Source organism: Micromys minutus (assembly GCF_963924665.1).
Source record: "Micromys minutus genome assembly, chromosome: 15".
Lineage (NCBI taxonomy): Eukaryota > Metazoa > Chordata > Mammalia > Rodentia > Muridae > Micromys > Micromys minutus.
The window spans coordinates 45,683,227-45,692,686 of record NC_137984.1 but is presented as its reverse complement, the minus strand read 5'-3'; positions in this window follow the sequence as shown (position 1 = coordinate 45,692,686).

The window sequence follows — 9,460 nt, the reverse complement described above, 5'->3', positions numbered from 1 at the left end:
GCTTGCACTCCCCCAGAAACAACTCACAGACTGTATGAAGTCCAAGAAATAAAGAAAACAAAAAATATACATATATTCATAAAACAAGAAGACTTTGACTATTTCCATGTTGCGTTTTGTTTTGCATGTACTTTACGCTTATTGCAACTAGTACGTTTTCAATGCATACTGTCAAGCCCTTGAAAAAAATCAAGTACTGACTAAAAAACATATTCACATGGTTTTATGTAAAATTTATTTTAATGTCTGAAAAAACAGTACTGACAAAAATGTATAATTTTAAGCAAAAAATGTTTAAAATCTTTACATTTATCTTTGTTTTGCAAAATAAAGTCGTTAAAAAAAAAAAAAAAAGAAGGTGGCTAATTGCGACCTTCAAATCTCATTGCCCAGTGTTTAACGGAAAACAAGGTATGAGACATAACATTTAAAAACTGAGAAGGGCACTAGAAAGAAGAATGTCTTCAGTGTGAGCCGCTGCCATTGTGGTAGAATCTCCAACAATTTAAGGTTAGCAATAAGTGGATCTGTGAACTGTGGAACTGAAGAATGTCAACTCAGGTACTCAATGTTCCAATAAAGCATGATGGTGCTCACACATTTACATTAACATCAAGATTTTAATAAAAGTTTTATTGAAATAAATGGTTGTTTTTAGAGTTATTGCAACTTAAGAAAATTCAGGCAAATCAGTGTTCTAAATTATGATGCAATCACAATTTTTCTGTGCACCTTAATATTGTCATAAGAAGGGAACATTCTTACTGAATTAGTCTACTAGTTCAGAATATTTTAAAAACATGTAGAGACACATAGAGTCTTTAATGAGTACACCATTTTTTTGGAGAAATTCTACCTTCAAAGTCTGTAAAAGAAATGGATGGAGGCCTCACAGACTTTATTTACTCTAATGCTTTGTTTTATATGTAACATATAGTCTATCTCTAACACAGTTGAACATGCTTATATGACATACCACGTAAAAATGTCTTCATATTAAGTAACCTTTGTGGTTTGAATAATATCTGATTCAAAAATAAAAATGAATGTAAATAATCAAGAGGTAGTCATACATACACATATGTCTGTCTCTCTGTTTGTGTCTGTGTTCTTGTGTATAGATTGAGCCAACCTATGAAATAATAATTTTGTTCATGTTGTACCAGAAATTTAGGAGTAACATCTAATATTTTCATACAAACACCAAAATGTAACTAGTCATCAGGTATTAAGTGTAAAAGGCTTATTCAGCACTGTAATTAAGACTAGTAATATCATAGGTACATAAATACATAAACTGAGGTTCCCAGAAAAAGAGATACACCCTGTCAACTACTCTAAAACTCACAGGGCCTCATTTACACTTTCTGATTGTGGATTAGATTGGAAGAAGTAGACATATCTAGGGCCAATTATCCTGCCTCAATATTATCTCAGGAAAATCTTTTAGGGTTTGGTATCTGTGCATGGGATGATCCCAAGGTGGGGCCGTCTCTGAATAGCCTTTTCTTTGGACACTTCTCTGGCTTTTGTCCCTGATTTGTTCTAGACAAGAACCATTCTGGGTTAAAAATTTTGAGATGAGTGGGTGAACTCATCCCTTACCTAGGGACCATGTCAACCTACTTAGGAAATGGTTTCTTTAGGTTTTATCTTGTGGTTGGGTATTTTGGCTAATGTCATCACCACTGGTCCTGGGAGCCTCCCACATCCTTGGAAACTGGTATTTTTCAGTAATTTTCTCAGTTCCTATCTCCACACTACTGCCTATTTCTACTCATTCTCCTGGTCTTCTGGGCTTTTCTCCAGTCTCCTGGTATACCTGATCCAACCCTGCCTCCCTGCCCTTCACCACTGAATGTTCCCTACAGCAGGGGTGTGTTTTATATGGACATAAGTATATAATTAAAGTATTGCTAATAGAGGAATATTCAGTGTGGTAAACTGAGTTATATAGATGAAGTAAATCTTTACTTTCAAATTGAGTAAATGAGAAAATAAAATTTAGATTGCCATGAAAATCGGGCCCCAAAGCAAAAATAGAGGTTTAGGATGCCCCAGAAGTAGTATTTCAAAAAAGAAAGTAGTTGATATTTAAAAAATAATTAGTAATAATAAAAAGGTGAGAACACAGAAAAGTTAAGCATTTGAGACAACAGGCTAATATTCACTGAGGACCTTGTGAGAGCCTCTTTTAGTGGTCTGTTGTTTTATAAAATGCCTGGTATGAGCAAACTTCTCCATAAAAAGGCTGATTTGAAGTTGTTGGCAAACATCCCAGTGAAGAAATAATAGAATCAGAAAGGTCAGGTTGTTGTTTTATTGTTCCTGTTATTGTTGTTGCTTTTACAAAGATGGGCAAATTACAATTGTTGATCCAAAATAAACTCTGGATAAATGAACAGGAAGCTAACTGGTGCTGATTAGCATACCGAGGCCCTTGCTGGCTTTTTTATTCTGTCAATAGAACAACTACAGGTAGCTTGTTCTTTCAACAACAACAAATCTGCTCTTCTTACTCCACAATGTCCTTCTCCAGCTCATGGGCTTACATTCTCCAGGCTTCTCACTTCTGCATGACCTTGCCATTGTGGGCATGTGCTCCCTTGGTTCCATCTCTCCTTGGCCCTTTCTCTCTTGGCCTTGCTCCTCCTCTCCTCCTCCTTCTCCTCCTTCTTCTTCCTCTTCTTCCTCCCCCTCCTTCTTCTTCTCAATCTCTCTCTCTCTCTCTCTCTCTCTCTCTCTCTCTCTCTCTCTCTCTCTCTCTCTCGGTCTATACTACTCTCTCAACTCCACTCCGCATACTCTGAATAAACTCTATTCTATACAATACCATCATGTGACTTGTCCCTTAGTGGGAAGGGATGCCTCAGCATGGGCCCACAAAGACAACTCCTTTCCCCAGACTATATTACACATCCACCAAATATATTCTTTTTCTACTTTTCTTTCTACGAAACACAACACACACACACACACACACACACACACATACACACACACACAAACACACACACACACACACACAAACAATAACAAAGCTGAACATAGATCCTGCAGTGGGAGGGAAAGCAATGCCTCATTCAAACGAGCAATTAGATAACATTAGTGACCACAGAGTGGAGCCACAAGGCAAGCTCACAGCTTTCACAAACCCTAAATTTAGACATGGGTTTTGCTTCTAGCAGAATGGCTCTCTTTGTAAAGGTTTTTATTACTACTATGAAATATAATAACTTGAAAAATCTTGGAGAGGAATGAGTTTCTTTCATCATACAACTCTCATAACACACTTCAAAACTTAGATCTGTACAAGAAAAAATAAGGGTAAAAACCTAGAGGTCCAAACACTTACAAAGTAATGCTACTTACTTTGGTGCTATCATGGGATACTCAGACATTCTTGTACAAGTCTGAACTATTTTCTCAGAGGTAGAAAAACCTACTGTTAGCTAGACTCTCCCATGTAGTCATCAATCAACTCTACACCCAACATACTGTAAGGCAGTTTTTAGAATTGTTTTCTAGATTGACAGTCCAATTACACAACTGGATAGCTTGTGTAAGACTGACAGAAAAATAACCAAAAAAGAGCACTAGTGACATTGGTTGTCTGGGTTTCTAAAACTTTGTACATGCACCATATTTATGATAAAGCCTAAATGTGAGATATACAGGATATCAGAGAATAGGGAATAACCATGACCTGGGAAATAGCCATGAATATAACTTGACATGGCTTACAAATTCTTTTTGGATAATGTTCTAGAGTGTCAGAAGGAAAGGAGGAGGAAGAAGAAGAGATGAAGAAGAAAAAATAATAAGAACAAAAAGAAGAACAACAAGAAGAACAAGAACAAGAAGAACAAAAACAAGTACAAGAACAAGAAGAAAAAGAAGAACAAGAACAAGAAGAAGAACAAAAACAAGAAAAAGAAAAAGAAGGAGAGGAGAAGAAGAAGAAGAAGAAGAAAGAAGAAGAAGAAGAAGAAGAAGAAGAAGAAGAAGAAGAAGAAGAAGAAGAAGAAGAAGAAGAAGAAGAAAAAGAAGAAGAAGAAGAAGAAGAAGAAGAAGAAGAAGAAGAAGAAGATGAGACATCTAAAACTGCAGAGATAAGTGTGAGAAAGAGAGGGTATGTACACAAATCAAAAGATACTACAGTAAAACAAACTCTCATAGACATCTTATTTCTGCTGAATAAAAAACTATTTCAATAACAAAACAAAAATGAAATCATTTAACTCATTAATCAAATCTCTCCTAAACCCTCCAGTATACAATCTTCTGTCCCTATCTTTTGAGTTGATATGACCCTTCTTATGCATGATTTTTATCCCTCTTTATTTTTCAGTTTCTGCAATGCTTTTGATAGTGAGTTTACTTTATCTTTTTTGATTGTTTGTTTTTGTTGTTGAAACACTTTATTCAGAGGGTTGCGGGAAAGTTTGTACAGGTCCATTTTGTCTGCTGTCCTACACAGGGCATACCTTAGAGATATCCTTGTCTCTAAAAGTGAGTTTGTTTTATCTTATTAAAATGCTTTTATTGCTTTTTTGTATATGTGTGTGTATGTGTATATTTAGTCATTACTAAGCAATCTACTTTCTTTTCCTTTTGTTTTCAGGATATTTATGCTTTATCATATATATCTATATATGTATGTATATGTATGTGTGTATGTATGTGTATATGGATATATATATATGTATATATATGTATGTATATATATATATATATATATATATATATATATATATATATATATATATATATATATATATGAGCACTACATCTATATCATTTATACTTCCTATCACTCTCCCTTGCAACCCTTACCAGGCCCCTAAGACATTTATGACCTCTTCTTTATTGTGATTATTTTATATACACCTATGTCAGTGTGAATATGAAAAATTCCATATGGCTGAAATATTAACTGAAGAGCTACAAGAAGATAGTGGCTGCTGAGAGAGGAGGAAATAGTCTCTTCATCAGATACATTAGATACATGTTGTGCTATCTCAAGTGGTCTGCTCTGGACACATGCAATACTGTATGAACTCAGTAAAATACATAATAGAAATAAAAATAAATTGTAAAATAATCATGATTTTAACATAACATGATACTGAATTCTTTTTGAATAAACTGATTTTTTCCACCATAAATAGTCACTGCCTGCTTTAACTTTTTTATTGAATCATTGATCCACATGAAAGTCTGTGTTTTTTTTGGCATAAGTTTATACATATGAAATCATAATGAAAAAATTAAGTTCTAGACAGAAGGAAGGTAAGGATGCATTTTTGTGTATTCTAAAACATATCAGAGATATATATAAAACTCAGAGAAATATTAAATGGAAATCATCCAATTATATTTGGGGAGAAAGGGATATTTTATATCCTTAACCATCTGGGGCATGCAAGTGCAACTACATTTAGTCATTCTTTCCATAGTCAGAGTGGTTAATATTAATAAAACAGGCAACAAAATCTGATAAACATTGTATTAATTATTGAGGAACAAAAAAGCATGCCATTTAGGTTATTATGGAGAAAAATCATTAGCAATCCAGAGATTTTACATGTAAAAAACTGAATGCCTAATAAGAGATGCCCACAAACTTAATCATGGCAAAGGTGTCACACTTTTGAGATTGCATCTGAGGCCTACACCATGGAAGAGTGGACTTGTCTTGTAACATAAACTTGGTCAAATGCTTATAGCTATGGGAATCATAAACATTATAGTGTCATTTATTTATGGTGATTTTTTAAGTGGACATATATTTAAACTACCATCTATATATTTATATTCATAGTTTTAGGCATGGATATGATCTTGGTCAGAAGAGACACATTTTGCAATGGGCAATGAGCACAAAAGGTGTCTTGATTGGTTGAAGAATAAATTATAAATTACTGCTGACCTGTGAACAGGATATCAGTATCCACTAGGTCCAGAGAATTGTGCAGAAGAGGAGTACAAGTACATAAAAGGCAGAGAAAAAGGAACAATTCTACGAAATGACCCTTATGATGTGACCATTGTAATTATAAAGATAGTATAGCTCTGACAATCTAAAAATGTACAATAAAAATGAGGGGAGGCGAGAGGGAGAGGGAGAAAGAAAGAACAAATTAAGAAATAGGGTGTGGAATGGGGAAGAAGGAATCAGCATGAGTGTGAAGAGCTAAGAGAAGATAATAGAGTTGGACATGTATATGATCATAATACATGAAGAACAGATATTACATGGTCAATATAATAATGTAGCAAGACATATTTTCTAGTTAAAAACAAGGATTTTTAGTAATTAAAAAATATGAATGGAAAACTTGTGATATACAAACAAACCCAATTTGAACATGATGGTGCAACCTTATGGCTACATTTAATTTAAATATCTGACACCATAACTGATGTTTTGGTGTGCTTACAAACAGGAGCCTAGCATAACTGCTCCCAGAAAGCCCTATCAAACACCTCAAAGAGTCTGATGCAGATATTTACTCCCAACCAATGGACAGAAGCTGGTGACCCCCATGGTTGAAAAAATCTGGAAGAAGATGAAGAGGAGAGCAACTCTACAGGAAGACCAGGAGTCTCAACTAAGGTGGACCTAGGAGATCTCTCAGATACTGAGCCAAAAAACAGGCAGCATATACCCTCTGTTATGAGACTTCTAACACATATTCAGCAGAGGACTGCCTGGTCTTGTCTCAGTGAGAGAAGATGTACCTAACCTTCAAGAGACTTGAGGACCAGGGAGTGGGGAGGAGTGGTGGGTATTTCCTCTGGTAGACAAGAGTTAGCCAGGGGCAGAGGGATGGAGGGATGTAATGTAGAATGGTTAAAGGGGTCTGGAGGGGGATAAAGACTGAACCAAAAAAAGATTAAAAAAAAAGATTGGCAAATTGCTTTCACGGAGCCAGAAACTATATCAACCTCCATTCTCATTCCTCTGCTACCACACTTTCAACTTCTCACATTTCCTCTCATTTACTCTGTGATTTTACCACAGTCCTTTGCATCTCTTTCTCATTCCCACACTTGGCTAGTGTGTGAAACTATAGTTATGAAAACATAGTTTTAATTGCTTTCTTTAAACCTAAATTTTAAATTCTTTAAAATTTAGAATTTAATGTAACTTCTTCATTCCTAAATCATACAGCTTCAAAATATTTGCAAGTATCCAACTGAGGTTTCAGTGTCTATGAAATGACTAATCATTACTAGTTTTTAATAATAACAAATTAATTATTTGAATGTTTTACATCACTTTAAAGTATTTATACAGTAAGGCAGAGTACTGATCTGTGGTTATGAATAATAAAATGGCCAAGGCGTTTTAAATCACTACAGACATAGTAGAATTATTCTACATCACAACATATAGATATTTTTATGACAAAAGAGAAATAATGTGTGGTTGGAAGTCAAGGCTTCATATTCCTTTTGATATAAACTATTTGAATTATCTTGAGAGATATCTTAATGTTTCATATTCTTTCCCAAAGAATGAAACTCTTTAGGATATAAAACAGTTTATATCACATGCGTTATCATGAAGCTCAGGAAGCATTTACAAAACAGTATATACTGACCTAACAAATACAAGGAATAATGTTTTTGCTGTGTTCTTCCTGAGAAGTCAGATTTGTTTTGTTTTTAAAAGTTGCTAGGATTTCTTTCTCTCTATTCTAATGACTCATAAATTGGGTTTTAATGAGAATACTGCTTATTTTCTAGTCACAATTTTGAGATTTGAAAATATATTCAAAATATTTCATAAAACGAATTGTTTTACAATCTAGAACACAGAAACACGCCTCCAAACCCTCCCCACACATGTTTGTGTATCTATCTATATCTATATACATATGTATGTATGTATGTATGTATGTATGCATATATGTATATATATATATATATATATATATATATATATATATACATATAATCATGAAGTTCTAAATATTTCATTTGCACACAATTAATGACAGGAATAACTTGAAACTTTTCTATGCAGAAGTATAAGAATGGAGTTTCTACTTATTATCAAATTAATCAACATTCTGCAAATTTTCAAGCTATGCACTGAGATCTTTATAATATCACACTATTAGCAATATAGTCTAGATTCAGACTTTATATTTGTTTAGCAATATTAGTTTTGTATATTTGGTAATTCTTTGAAATTCTGTGGAGAAGCGAAGTAATCTGAAAAAGAGTATCAAATCCTTTATCTCATAGACATTCCGTTCTCATATATGGATCTATAGCTTACCTATAAACATGACCAAAGCTGCGTAGTCCGGCATTTCTTTATTTTTTTAAACTTTATTTTAAAAAACAAAGATAAAAGAAAAAAAATTTAAACATTTTTGCATAAATGTATACAAATACAAGTGTGTCAGTGCTTGGCTCTTTTTTTCTTTTAACTTTTTTTTAAGGTTTGATACTCTGCATTAAGGTCTTACTATTTACAATGAGCAAAAAGTACATGTAAAACAGGGTGTAACCCGGAATTTGTCAATGTGTTCTTGGTGTGTAAGGATTGAGCATGACAGGTTTTTTTGTTTGTTTGTTTGTTTGTTTGTTTTCTTTTCTTTTCTTTTTTTCTTGAACTTCACACAGTCTGTGAGTTGTTTCTGGGGCAGTCTGAGCATTTCTTCTGATACATCAAGCTTATAAATCTGCTGTGTTTAATAACTGTTGTATTGTTGCTAACACTGGAGAGAAAGGCAAGGTCACAGATATATTCTAAAGAACCACTGTTTTTATGTCATAGAAGTATTAAATCATGTCTACATTTGGCCTAAAAATGCTTCAAAATCTGTTATTTTAGATATCTTTGTTCTGTAATATGTACAAAATATAGTATTTAGTTCTAATGACTGGGTGATATAGCAAAATTTGATAATGCAAATGACAATGAGAACATTCTTTGTAGGAAAATAGTGAGGAGACCCTGATGATATTATTATATTTGGTGTTGATTGATATATAGTTCAAAGAGTAATTAAAGATCCTACAGATATGAAAGAAGTTCCAGAAGATGTTGTATGATAATGCAGATACCCAATATACAAGTGTCTGGATCTCTAACTTAGGTGAATCTGTAATTTGTTGCCTGGGAAACATATGCTACCTAGGAATGGAGAGTATACTGTTTACTTCAATTACAAAGCTGGAGCAGAGATATATGTCTTTCATATGCTTTTATAAGTATTATCTTATCTTAGTTTGATGAGAGTTCCTGTTATAACCTGCTTCCGAGTGAAGTCATAACTTTAGGCTCTGTTAGTCACAGGATGTTCATGAGACAATGTATGATTTCACAAGTATTAACTCTTGTAATATTTCCTTATTTAAAAGAGGTTTATAGTATTGGAATGTGTGTGTGTATTAATAGTAATAAAATAGACAGATGCCATGCATTTGAGAGGGAGCA